We start from the raw sequence: 14,611 nt of genomic DNA on the forward strand, positions 1-14,611 counted from the left end.
TACCGCGGCAGACTGCGCAGGCGCACACGACTTTTGTCTCGAGAGGAAAGCTTTCAAGGCGTTACTGGTCATTACGTATACAGAACGGTGCTGGCCACTTAATTTGTAAAACGGATATGAATCTAATGGCTACATCGTTTAAAGGAGTGACGCTTTGATTTAATAAAAACTGCTGCAGGATTTGAAGTTTCCAAATTAAGCACGTGCTTACACTTACCGGTACTCAGGGGTTATCACAAAACAAGGCGCAATGTATTCGGCGCCACAAAGAAAGCTAATGTCTTATATTATTTTCATTTTATTGTTGCTTGTATTCGCTAATTGTATCTCATTACATCAATCATTTTGTGTACAATCCTGTTTTTCCCTTGTTACTTTGTTGTAATGGGTTACATACATTAATTATTAAACTACAATCTTTTGAATTGACAATACGAACAATTACAGTTATGAAAACAATTTCGCACCCAGAGAGCCTTCTCCTGATGAGATGAATCGGCCGCTCATTAATACATTGGCTAAAAAATTCTATTAGCAGAGTAACTGTCTTGGATATTTTAAGCGATCTTGATTATGCCTCACAACGAGATGCATATCGATCGACTTGGAGTTGTATTGACCACAGTGGATAGAGGGACTGTGTATTGACACAATTTTATTTTTCCTAAATCGAACTTTTCATTCTATCGGAAAGTAAAAATTCTGAAGGTCGTCTGAAAGACCTGAGGCGTTATCGCGGCACACTACAATGGCTGTGCATCAAAATATATCAAATGTGTAACGCTACTAGGCGAGCATGTAACTTGCGTTATGTGGCCAGACATACAATATCAACAAAGTTGATAGACATAAGCATGAATATTAATTAATACCGCTGCTGCGGTGAAGCAATTTCTATTCTACTCCCTTAAAACATTCTAGTGCCACGCGTTTAGCTAGTCGGCAACATCTAAACAACTATATAAGCTACATCTGCGATATATAAGCTACATCTGTGTGTGTGTGGGGGGGGGTGTGAGAGAGACTTACAACAGACTTGATATGTAATGCGTGTTTTACATTATAACAGATACAATCATTCCAACTGTGATTTCAATTGACTCAATTTTTTCTTCGGTTCTTCGCTTTGGTACAAGCAATCATAGGTGTGTGTATTATGCCAACCAATACTCAATGCAACAATATGTTTGAGAAAATAAACATGGCGACAGAAAAAAAAGCTGTTTTCCTAGCGGCCCGTCTTTGTTACCCCCACCAAAGGTTACAGTCAACGTCCCTATGCTCATCTGTGCAATTACCCTGTGAGAAAGGTTCCCGGATCGATGTACATTGTTATTCTATCGGCGATTTCGATATGTTTTGTGCCGTGTTCTTAAACAACAAAGCAGAGCTCAATACGTAGATTGTGTTTCAGGTAGTTTTCCTTGGCAGACGAACAGTCTGAGTCGGCACGGGCTGAACCCTGTGACGTCATCATCCTAATAGAACTTTTATTTATCTTGAAACTAGGAAAACATCATAGCTAGCAGAATAGCAGTGTAAGGGGGAGCACGATAGATAAGATTTGTTGAAAAAAATCACGCCATGAAAACTACCCGGTAGTTTCTCTTCATTCCGAATGTCATTTTCTCTGCGAAGTACATCATACTAAAATAGCTCTTGATCGATAGTTGTGACGTAACAATACTCGTCAATGACATGATTGACAGACAAAACGAGCTAGGTTTTCGTGTAAAACGCATTGGTCATTTAAAAAAAAAAACACAAATGCAAAAATAGAAGGAAATGCGCCCACGACGGACCAATGTACGTGTTATATCAATAATACTCTTCCTAGTTCTAGGCACAGATGTTGGCTAAAATACTGTAGGCTTTAGGCCTTGAGGGATGTCGCAAATCGCACGCTGTGACCTCTGACCCCATTACCCGTTCACTTGTAATAAAGTCTGCTATGTTGTACAACCATATGGCCCGAATAACGTCGCTAAAACATTTTATCAGCTTCAATGCATAAAAGAAGTATTAAAAACCATCGTTCGATGGGGCGCTGTCACAAAAAATTAACTGATTGAATTGCCTGGGACATCAGCAACCTGCTCGGCTACATTCCAATGATTTTGTGATTGTAGTTTGCTATCTATTTTTGCTTCGTTTCTTGTTTTGCATCAAGTCGGCTAGAAATGTTACCATGGTAACAGTAGCGGAGTAGGCGCGCGAGTTATAATCTTGTCGACGTTGTTTCTTAAACGATGGCCGTTGCGTAACTTGCACCGGTATTGGAACTGCTAACCTCGGTCGAAATATTGAACCACTATCAGCGATAAAACATGTTGCCATGCATATCAGACGAAATTTCGTTAGCTCAGCCGTTGTACTGAAAGATTACCGGATTTTTTTTCATCACGAGAGTCACGCGACCATACGTACAGAGTATCCAACTGTCACGAACTACAGTTCACCCTTGTCGACTGAGGTCTGAATTGTGGTCATCAGGGTACCGTTATATGTATCCCACGGCAGTCGATATTTTGCGGGCCAAACACGTGAAATTCAAACAAGTGGCTTTTACCTCTCTCACCTGGGTTGCCGTCGCTACGCTGTAATAGTCCACACACTCGCCTTGTCTTCTTGTCCTTCGCGTTGACCTCCTGTAAACTGTTGAGCCACCCACTGATATACGAGTGCGTCCGCGGCAGTGTCGAGTGGTGTCCAAGTTTGATCACTGCTGACCACAAACTGGTGATGGGACCTTTTTCCTATTGTTCAGGTGTATTTGTTTCCTGCGGTTGTCCGAGCAGCGTGTGATAGGCTTATGAAGTGAAAACCTCGTTTTGAATATCGATTATTTTTTTTGTTGCGGCGCGAGAGGAGGGAGAAATGACTGGGCACATGGACAACCAAGGGCGAATGGAAAAGGAATGACGAAATATATACAGGCACAACTTACTGATCTATTGAGGGATAATGAGGACATTTGAGTCGCGAAGCAAATAATTTAGCGAAGCAGGCGAGGTGGATGATAGACGAGACGCTCAGATCTGACAAGATGTAAACTTGATTAAATTACACAGTGGTAGACCGATTGAAGTGCAGCGATCTCTCAAGCATATTCAACAATGCAATATCTTGTGTTAGTATTTTACAAATACGTTTGGAATCATAAGCTTAGGTGGATGATTCTCTGGTGATACATATGGAGTGCCCTCACGTGGCTGCTTCGATGCGCCGACGTACTCCCGATGAACTTGGCGAAATAGCTAGGAATATCCGGGTAAAATTTGCCAGAATATGACATGTGGAAAAAAATACTGATATAAAGCCCTAAATGTGAACCACCTTCTCAAGGTCAATTGTGAATTTTTGTGGATGTCGGTTTTTTTATATAAAACGATTGTTCAAAGACGTAATAATTTTACCTGGTTTTATATAATATGAATCCATATTGAATAATTCCCGAATGCCCCCTCCGTTCCTTTCCCACCTCTCATATGAAGTGCGAATAAAACATGTAATTTTTCTTCATTTTCAGGTGCAATGTTACCAGCCATTGCTGTATGCTATGAGTTAAGAAAGTCATTCTCTATTGCAAGAATTCAGACGTCGAACTATTTCGTGTGTCTTCAACGGTGAATTTTTTCTTCTCGGCTTACAATTCTACAGCGTGAAAGCATCCAAAAATGACCGCCATGCTGGTAGGATCCACTTACTTATGCCACAAATGCGGGCAACTTCTGTATACTTGACGCGGAAACCTCGGCAGAACTCATGTACGGCTGATCAACTTGCAAAAATTCAGCGGACTCAAAATAGTACATTCTCAGTAATTGGGGAAAACTTTGAAGGGCGGCCGCGGCATCGGTGAAAGCTGTCTTCGGTCTACTTGTCACGATAGCGAAACATAGTACATTAACCGCATTCATTGACAATCATACCGCGTTAAACTATCATTTTTCTGCAAAAAAAAAAGCTGCCAAATTAAGGCTGAAGCTATTGCTGAACCTAGCAACAAACATGTAAACCTCGAACTTGTACTTGACATACCTCTACTGCACCGCTTGCTATTCGCGAAAGGATGCCGACAAACGTATACACTGGCTTAGATATGTGAAACATGGAATAATTCGTTCCAGGGATAAACACAACGACTGCAAAACATTCTTGGAATTTAAAGGGTTTGTGTTCTTGGTTTACACAGGACACTTTCAGCCTTCTAAATTTCACACTTTGCTTCTGTGTGAATTCGCGACAAAAAGGAACTCGTCGAGTAAAAAATTAACGCACACTACATCTTTTGTCTGCTTTTGAAAGAATAATCATTGTAAAATTACGAGAGATTATTCGTTTTCACCAGTGCGAGGCGATATCAGCTGTACAGATGATGAGAGTCTTCGGTTTCAAATATACATGTACATGGTGACGGCGATGACGACGACGACGACGGCGACGGCGGCGACGACGACGACGACGACGACGATGATGATGATGATGATGATGATGATGATGATGATGATGATGATGGTTGCGGTGATGGTGGTGATGACGACGAGACGATGATGGTGGTGGTGGTGGTGGTGGTGATGATGATGATGATGATGATGTTGTTGGTGTTGTGACATGCACATGGGAGAAAATATTCTCGTTTTTTCTTCATCCATATGAAGTCGCAATAAAATGAGCTGAAAACAAAGCAAGACAACTGCCTTCAATTGTCCTTGCCATCTTCACCATCAACGTCAGTCGTAAAAGCTGTTGACAATTACCGTAAGGTCAATTTCCCGAGAGAATGATTTTAGAGATAACTTACTAGTAAGGTAGAATGCGCCTCAGAGATAGATATTAGGACTTCCAGACTTTTATAACACTTATTATGTTATGTCTAACACTTGTGGGGACTCAAAGCTCACGGAGTAACTAAAGTATCCACCGTCTTTTATGAAAATCGAAAATTAAATTTTGCCCCGTAGAGTTAATACAGTGATTGCGGCCATTTTGAATTTCAAATATCGGTTAATTTAAGGTGGTTTATTTCAATAATAGAAAAAATTTCCTTCATGATCGACTTAACGTTTCATTGAGGAAAGTTTAAGTAAAGGTTTGAAGCGCATTCTACCTTCAGATAGAACTCGCTTCGGGGTCAGAGAGTCGGACTCTCAAATTTCTACAATTCTTTTCTGATCTACCACTTGTAAGGGCTCATTTTAAAGCTCTTGGAGAAAGAAAAGCTTTCACCCTCTTAGTTTTTCGAAAATCCAAAATTTTATTTCCCCCCGATAGAGTTAACACAGGAATTGCGGCCATTTGGAATTTCAAATATTGCAAAATGTCGGGTAATTTGTTTCGCTAGTTCCGAACTTTGCACGGTGACCCCCGATTTTTGATTTTTGATTTGGTAAGAGAATGGTTGAAAGTCTCATGTAGGAAAGTTTGAGCAAAAGTTTAAATCTTTCACTTTCAAGGGGCATACTTCCTTAACATCAGTGTAGCACACAAATTAAGCTTGGCGTGTTCCAATAAGTTGACCGTATTGAAAACCTAACCGCAACTATAATAATAAATGAATTTGACTTTCAACTTCGAAAATCGGTATAAATTCCGTCGCGATTTTATTACTGACTACCTCCTTTGATATTTTCATTTCACAAAATTACAGATCATAAGCCTGGCGAAGATCAATTCGACTGATGTGTTATCCATATAGAGATCAAGTCACGTGGAGATAACTGTTATCAGATAAGCTAATCGCTTTTGGAAGCAGTAACAAAAATGATCAATTTGCATCATAGATTTGAAGATGAGATATTTGAGGTCAATGCTCACTTCGGAAAGCTTGATTTCGTTTACATTCTGTAAAGAAAATCTCGAATATTCTTGGGTATGTTAAAATGGGGATAATGTTGTAAACGTCTTTTGGACGGTCAAAATTGCGTTGAAAAGTAACCATTACGAAAAGTTAAAAAAGTGATATAAATTTGCCAACATCTTCTAGTTCAGCGGAGACGGATAATCAATAAAAAAACGACGCGATTCCTGGGATTTCAACTTGACAACGCAATGTACAATCCTTGGGTGAATCGATATGTACATAACCATAAAATCATTGGAATCTTTCGCCGCAGGGTTTATCTGCCAAGAAATCTTTCAAAGGAAAATACTATCTGCTGTTTGGGTGTCCTTGAGTCATCGAAGAGGGAATCATGATATCAATTTGATGGTTAAACCTTTGAATCATTGTTCAGAAGTAGAAATAACGATAGTTCGGCAGTAGAAATAACGATTATAGTTTACAGTGAGTGATGTTTGGTTTTCAGAGTCTGGAAGGTTTTCGATAGGATGTACCCAGCAGGGTCGAGGCTCTGAACGTAGTCGAAGTCAGCTCTGTCCTTGTGATCATATCGTACCTTTCGGGGTCATCTATTTTTAAGCGGCGTGTCGAGTGAATACTTCGATTGAATTTACAGCTATACCAATAGAAGGGAGGTGTCGCAAAATTTCAGGCGAAGACAAGAGTGCCTGGCCCTTTTTAACTTCTCGAACCATTTATTTCGACTCTTATGGTGCGTATAACGAGGTAGGGGTGTAAAAGTTTAGGAGTTTTTTTAAAGAAAAGACGACTGTGATTGCACCCATCATAAATCACAATTATCTGCGTCATCCGTACTGCTAGTACATAATTTACCAGATGACTCTTGACAGGGTCTTTTCTGAGCAAAACAATGGTTTTGTATTGCCTTCAGCTTCACAAAAGGTAACGGTTTGTTTGTGTGAAGTACGTTCCGCAAGCAAGTGGTCCTGGTGTGTTGCGTGCCTGTACTCGGTTCAACTCGATCATCTCCGCTGGCAACAGTAAGGCAGGGTTCATATTGGAAAGGGATCTCTTTGAACACAATCGGAGACTTCGCAAACATTTCAGCGGATGCAACCAGATCAAGCGAATCTCAGCCACTCGGAATACCCCGGTGTTGATGATGCCCAAGCAGACATGGAAAATTGGAACTTGATCATATTGCATTCAACAGAGACTGGAATATTGCTATTTTGCCGTATTTGATCACATCGCAAAATCACGTATACGTAGTTTCCCTTATCTAGAACATCGCATTACAGGTGTTTTGTAGCCTTTTGTTCAAATATATTAGGATAGGAGCATGTGAAGCGACCTACTAATTGTAGCAACTTATGATAAAGTTACAATGAAATCAGTTTTGCTCAGGGAGGCTAGGCTGAACACAAAAATGGTGGACTCAAAATGTTAATACATTCATGGGTTCTTATCTGCTTATTTTGTATGAATAATTTTGTAATAATTGATAAATTTTATGGTTTATCGCTGATGTTTCACGCAATATTAAAAACTTATGTAAATTTTATGTGACTCCAATACAAGTTATTTTCGTATAAGATTTACCTTCACCATTTTGATGAAGAGAAAAAGCGGACAAACATCTTTTAGTTTTGAACGATTAACTAATTACGAAAAAGATTGAACATTACGACATCGGTTGCAAAAATGCAGAAACAGAGACATGAGGTAGGGGGAGTTTACCTTGCATTAGCGGGCATCATTTGACAAGGTTTAAAGAATGTATTATTTTTTGAAAGTATGTTTTTTTTCTTCTTAACTGAAATGTCGTTAGTCACTGTAGTACGTGCCCCGAAAGTTAAAGACTTTAAACTTTGTTCAAACTTTCCTCAGGGAACTTTCAAGCAAATGTGCTAGGTCAGAAAAGAATGGTAAAAATTTGAAAGTCTGAATATCTGTCCCCGGGCCGGATTTTTTTCTGCAATAGACGAAGTATGCGGTCTTTCCTAATAGAGTTTGATTGAAAATGTGCAAAATATTTTTTTTGACGGGCTGACAAAATAAGCAAGACTGGTAAATTTCTCGAACGAACCTTTGTCCTAAAACAGAACACTGTACTAAACCATGGTATATCTGTTCGTAATTGAAAACAATGCGAAGTGAAATACATGAATATCTCAACGACATAACAACACAGAATTACCTACAGATCATATCGTGTATGCCGCCCACCATCTGCGATTATGTTGAAAGATTAACACGACAATAAAAACTTCGGTGAAAACGGTGTCCTCTGTAATTAAATGAATCGACAAAATTCGAACGTTAACTTTACAAAATACACTGCATTCACCTCGTGTGCCTGAACAGTTAACTTGTAAAGTTTAAACAGGAAATCAATGTCTAGAACAACTTGTGCGAGATTTCCTGTATGTGAAAAGATGAATTTATGCAAAAGTGTATTGCCGAGAAATGTTTGAGTATGCAAATCAGCTGATGCTAAGTTGCAATTAGGAATATTCACCGTTCTGAAATCATGCAGTATTTAACTCTAGCTTTGAATGGCAAAATCAAGAAAGTCACTCGCTACTTGCAAAACCCTTATCTCGAGTTTCGCATGGCAAACGACGTTTCGCGACGTCATCTGAAACTTACAAAACTTTTCCTCTTTTTTTAATCACAGAGGAGATCTTCATCCTCCAAATTGGCCGACTGAATTGACACATTTTCCGAGATGTAACCGTGTCAAACACCGGATAGTAGCTTGTTGAAATTTGGTGAACTTAATAAACCCTTTTCCTGCCAAACAGTATCACTTCCTGGTCTGCAAAGTCAGTAAAAAGCTGTATTGAGCCAAAATCATATGTAGTTTCACCCACTTGGCTTAGTCTGCACTTCAACTTTAGTCTGTAAAAAATCATGTTCGGTTTTTTGTTAAATGCACCACACGGGCCATGTTGTGTGTCACTAGCTCTAACCAACCTGCCCCGGTGGTGTAAAGTGAACCAGGATGGGGGTACACTTTCTCGAAATTTGAATAACCCACATTATTTTGTTGAGCGAAAGTTCAAAGCCGCGGCAGTTTCACCCAAAGATCATGATGACGCGCCTTTCTTGTTTGGCCAAAATAAAAAATATGTGCTGTTCCGATTACCCGACCTACCCCAATTTTATCCTCCGACCCTAGACTTTTTTGAGCTTCATAAACCAGGAAGTAAGCATAACTATATGAAAAAACATGAAACGCATGAAATCACGCGATTTTATTTTATTTTAATAGTTTGATATTCAATTTGAGTGTGTTTCATGAGGAAATTATTTACTGATAGTTTGTTTGAACGCGTACAAAATGCACATTGAGGAATAAAAAAAAATTGAAAAAGAAAAAAAATTCCCTACCTACCTACCCTATTTTTGAAAACCATGTAATCGGAACAGCACATATTTTTTTATTTGGCCTTAATAACTCAGTATACTTGACAGAAGTTTGCAATGGATAAAAAGTATTATTTTGTAACAACAATGACACAAGGAAACTCATTACAGTGTAAGAGTGCTCGTTATAAAACTTTTACCTTCGTAAAAGAATGCGCTCCCATTCATTAAGGGGAGATCCCATGAAATGACATGCGTGCAACCCAACCTCACATCGTGAGAACGATAAACGGCATATCAGTCGTTATCGTCACAGTTAAACTTTATGGCGCTTTTTCTATAGGTCTGACGTCACTAACTCTTGAACAGATCCATCAAAAAAGGTGTTCTTCGATTGACAATGTCAAGTACACAATAGTTGAGGGTGTTATGATAAACCATGTCCGCGAAAAGAAAGAAAGAAAGAAAGAGAGAGAGAGAGAGAGAGAGAGAGAGAGAGGGGGGGGAGGTAGGCGGACGGACAGACAGAAAGACAGAAAGTACATCCAGTAAACAGCTACATGCAGCCTGGCGCTGTCACAAAATTGTTGACATAGCATTTTCTGAAACAAAAATAGTGATATCATCATCAACAAGACACTACGACAACACTAAACAACAATAGCAATACTGGTAACGATAATGATCACAGGAATACCGATAGTAATGCGATTGACACGATTTTGTACCATCACATCTTGTAAATTGTTTAACGTTTTAAAAAAAAAACAAAAAAATATTTACACGGAAAATTTTCCATAGGGTATTGATTCATATACTTTCAAGGGACTTGGGCTTTTGTCATCAGTACTTCTCCCTCATAAAAAACAACTTGCAAATTAACCAAAACATTCGTCTTTCGACGCATAAAAGGTCACCCTGATACCGAAAAAAAACAAAAAAACTAAAGAAACAGGAACATCAAACGTCACAGCATATCAACAACTGTTGGTCAAATGTGATTTAGTACATTCATCCTGAAGGGAAATTTCGGCAAAAATGTAAATTTTGGGTCGACTAAAATAACTTTCAACCTTATGAAGTTTTCAACATGGACGATGTTTTCTCGTTTTTCTGGTACTGTATAACTCAAAAATATTGCTTTCCTTAAGCTCTCTCATGGACTACTCCTTGAATTAGGGAAATTTCGCGCCGTAAACATTGATATTTTCGACTTGAGGACAGTCGTTTTCAGATCTTGTACTCCTCCTGAATTCAGCTTGTCTTGGTGTCCTAATGACCAAAATCAAACTGATATCAAGGGAATAGCGGCATTTTACTGACTGACAAGTGAAACGCTTGTATAGGTATAAACGTATTGAGGTTCTAAATTTATTCTAGAAAACCTACCGCCTTTACTTTGCTTAGATGACCGTAAGTTTTGACCAGATATTGACACCGATAGAGGCCCAATCGAGTCTAGAGTTTGGCTGTTTTTACAATAGATTTTAGATTCTATACAAACTATGTTTGAGATGGTCCAAGATCAGCCCCTAACAAAGTACTGACATCACGTTCGTATTCTCTCTTAAGACATGCCCACCTAATAATTTATGATGGCAATTTACCATCGTAAAGCTACTGTGCAATTAATATCGAATTCATCAATAAATCCCGCGACAAATTTCCTGACAATGAGTGGGCTGGTGATTTTCTATGAGACAAGGCAAGGTTATGCACCCATAAACTGACCTGTAATGAAAGAAATGTCGTAAAAGGGTACGCATTTTATTCTGTCCTCATTGTTTGCGATAAAATGCTCTGACCTTGAAAAGGGACTGCTCTTAGCTCAGAAGATAGCGGTCAATATAGTAATATCTTTCCCACGTCTGATCGTCTGTCAAAGCTTTGATCCATGCCATAAATCTTCAAAATGCTTAGTTTGAAACTATCACCTCCACATCCGAGACAATTTACAGTATGCCGAAATCGTCCATGTTCTGAAGAAAGTAATAGATGAACGTATTTACACACGTCTACTCATCTGGTTGTAACTTTTGTTTATTGAGTTGCATCGGTCAAAAATACTTTTTTGTTTTTTGAGTTTATTTAATGACTTTCTGGGGAAACTGAACGTTGTATAACTTCCATGATTGATAATAATTCTAAAAGCGCTCGACTACAGACAACTGTTTGGTTTAGGTGCATGTTTTTGTGTCTACAGTAACAAGCTTATATAGATTGAGTGAAACAATAACAAAAATCTCCGCAGTCTAGCATTATAACACTTGATATATGGGTTATATCGTTCTGCAGCTAGCCTACACGGCTTTAGGTATTACCGAATACGGGACAACATTGGGAATTTCTGTTATTGGAAAAAAACTGAATCAGATTCAAAAATCCTGTTAAGATTTTTTAAATCACCGGACGAGAAAATCTAACAAACCATTAACGACAAAATGGAGGTGTATAAAACAACTTAAGGATTTTCAACTCAATGACAAGAAACAAATTAGTTTCGTGACCTTACAGAGAGCATCCCAATGTTACGTATACGTTTCAAACAGCGCAATTAGGGTGAGCAGAGACACCTTGACCGGTCAAGAGTTGCATCACTTAGAGGTCGCCGCTTTTGAAAAGTATTGGGATGACGTCACGATTGTTCGGGTAGGAGGGTGGACGATGTCCTACCGATTTTTCGTGATCGTTCGGCATTCTTCGTGATCTGGTGTTTCACTGAAATTTACCTGACCCCTTTGACAATTGTCAAACCCATGGTCAGATGTACCTGTGGCATTATATATTACATGTCTAGCAAGTTTTAAACATCTATGCAATAAAAATATATTTTGAACTTCGATGTGTTATCGCGAATAATTTTGCCAAGGTCCTTGTTTAACAACCCTTGACAGAGTTGCAATGTGAATATCGAAAAATATTCCAATATTTTTCGAGGGTGGGAGTGGTATTAAGTTCAGAAGAACAGCATGACGGATAAAATTATGAAATGTTCCATAAATAACAATATATATGTAAAAGATGAGGACTTTGTTTCTTTGAAGAATGTGGAAAAAACAAACTTCCCTGTCGCTAAAAGTTTCATGTCGCGACCGCCACATTTTCTTCATAGTCATACTTGACATTGAACAAGTGCCATTCATTATATTATCATTATCAATGTCAAAGAGGATTCCTCATACTTGAATAAAACTTCCACGGACATAAAATTGACATTGAACAACTGTGATCCTACACTGTGTTATCATTATCAATGTCAAAAAGCATCCCTCACGCTCGAATAAAACTTGCACAAACATGCCCAGTTAAAATTTTACACAATATCCTGTATACGAATGCTAGACTGAGTAAAATGAACATACCCACATTTGATAATGCTCTTTGTTCTTTCTGCAAGAACAAAGACGAAACTTTACTCCATATTTTACATGATTGTCAACATGTGCAACTATTTTGGGAAGCATTTTCATGTTATGGGACAAAAATTAAAATTGAGAGTAAGACCAAAAATATGGCAGATCATACTAGGTGATCCCAAACTTTCTAGTATTGTGAATTTCCTACTGCTTATTGGTAAAAGGTACATTTATATTTGTCGTTGTAAAAAGACCTTGCCTAACTTTACAGCATACAAAAGATTTGTGAACTCTATACAAAAAACTGAGTATCACATTGCCTTGAGAAAAGATAAAATTTTTGCCCATAATAAAAAGTGGAGAATTTACAGTACTAATATCCACCAAGACCCTAGCACAACAGACATACACAATATGATGTATGATCACTACTTTAATTGATTTCTGTAATGTCTTTTTTTTTCTCAGATTTAACGAGACATGTATTTGAAAATTTTTGATAACTCCAATAAAAACGTTAAAAAAAAAAAAAAAAACAAAAAAAAAAAAACATGCCCAAGTCGTCCTTGTTCGCTCATCCGACACGTATTCAAGACGTATGTGATTACAAACATTAAAAAGTGTTCGTGGTTTCAAGAAAACAACCGAAAAACATTAACAACCACGTACCAACCTTAGTAGTTCAGAGCTCCGGCGACATGCGTAGCACGGAACTAGAGCAGAATTGGTAAAAATTGTGAGAAAAAATGACAGCGGGGAGCTGCTTCGTTTTCCGCGCATTTCAATGAGGCAAAATCCTTCTGATAAACTTTTAAATTTATAGCGTTCTGTAACATTTTACGATATAATCTCTCATGGATGTACTGGCCTTCTTCTAAACTATAATACCAGTTCAGAATAGGCCTAAAATTGTGATAGAATTCGTGGAGGCAGAAATCGCCGCGTGATGTGAGATGACGGTAAATTTGAATGCCAATGTATTTTGGGTATGATAAAACACAGCATGAAACAAGAAAACAACATTATTATTTTTTTATACAATCATCCAACAGGCGTTAGCCCAATTACAGGATGAGGTATGCATAACCCACTAACCCCCAATGGAGCACTGAGGAGTAAAGTGCCTTGCTCAAGGGCACAACACCGTGCTGGAGTCTCGAACTCACCATCCTCCGACAGTGAGTCCGTTACTCTGGACCTACCGGGTCTTGAGCCGGGTCTCGAACTCACCATCCTCTGACAGTGAGTCAGTTACCCTAACCACTGGGCCACGATAACGACTAATCCCTTCAAGTTTTAATTAGTTTTGGAACTTAAAAGGAGAAAAGTCGTTACTTTTAATGATATCATTACTTTTGCCTTGTAAAACTAATGAAATTCTAATTTTCAACTCCCCAGTCTGTTGAAATACGATTACACAGGTATTACCATCGTCAGCACATACATTGCTCTGAGTACAATGCGCAATGTTTTGTTGACTTAGTCTAATGAGTTCTAGTACGGGCTACAATTTCAGCCGTCGATGACAGCAATGCACAATGCACAGGCTGTACTGACAAGTTGATGACGGGGCATTTAATTGTTGTGTATCTTTGGTCAACATGTCCACGGCAGGAGAACAAATAACTTTAAAGTATTTAACAAACAGATAAAAACAAAGAAAGACACATCAAAAGATACAGAAAATGAAGTTTTACGGTAGAATGCGCCCCGGGACGGATGTTCCGGCTCTCAAATTTTTTCAATATTTTTCAGGTCTACTGGTTGTGGCGGCTCATTTTGATGCCCTTGGAGTACGAAAAATTTCACCGTCTTTAATTTTTTTAGGTCAAAATTTTTATTTTTCTCTTTAGAGTTAAAACAGGGATAGGGCCGTTTGAATTTAAAATATTGGTAAATGTTAAGTAATCGTTTCTCTAGGGCCAAACTTTGCACTGTGTCTCCATGTTTTATAATTTATTTCGTAAGAGAATGGTTGAAAATTTCATCGGGAAAGTTTGAACAAAACTTTAATCTTTCACTTTGCTTAATAAATAATACAGTTTGGCAGAAAAGAAAATGATTATATCTGGCAACAAGC

General features: G+C 38.4%; 1 protein-coding gene across 3 annotated transcripts in view; it reads right to left on the reverse strand.

The window, feature by feature from the left end:
* The window catches only part of LOC139118524 (sodium/potassium/calcium exchanger 3-like), a 57,838-nt gene extending 54,918 nt beyond the window's left edge, over window positions 1–2,920 (reverse strand). The window contains exon 1 of one of the 3 annotated variants that reach the window (XM_070681865.1): window positions 2,579–2,920. The gene's annotated coding sequence lies outside the window, so the exon portion shown is untranslated. Of the gene's footprint in view, window positions 1–2,569 lie in introns of all 3 variants that reach the window. The other 2 variants (XM_070681862.1, XM_070681861.1) reach the window with 2 other exon arrangements.
* Between the last annotated feature and the right edge of the window lie 11,691 nt (window positions 2,921–14,611).

This window comes from Ptychodera flava, chromosome 19 (genome assembly GCF_041260155.1).
Source record: "Ptychodera flava strain L36383 chromosome 19, AS_Pfla_20210202, whole genome shotgun sequence".
Classification (NCBI taxonomy): Eukaryota; Metazoa; Hemichordata; class Enteropneusta; family Ptychoderidae; genus Ptychodera; species Ptychodera flava.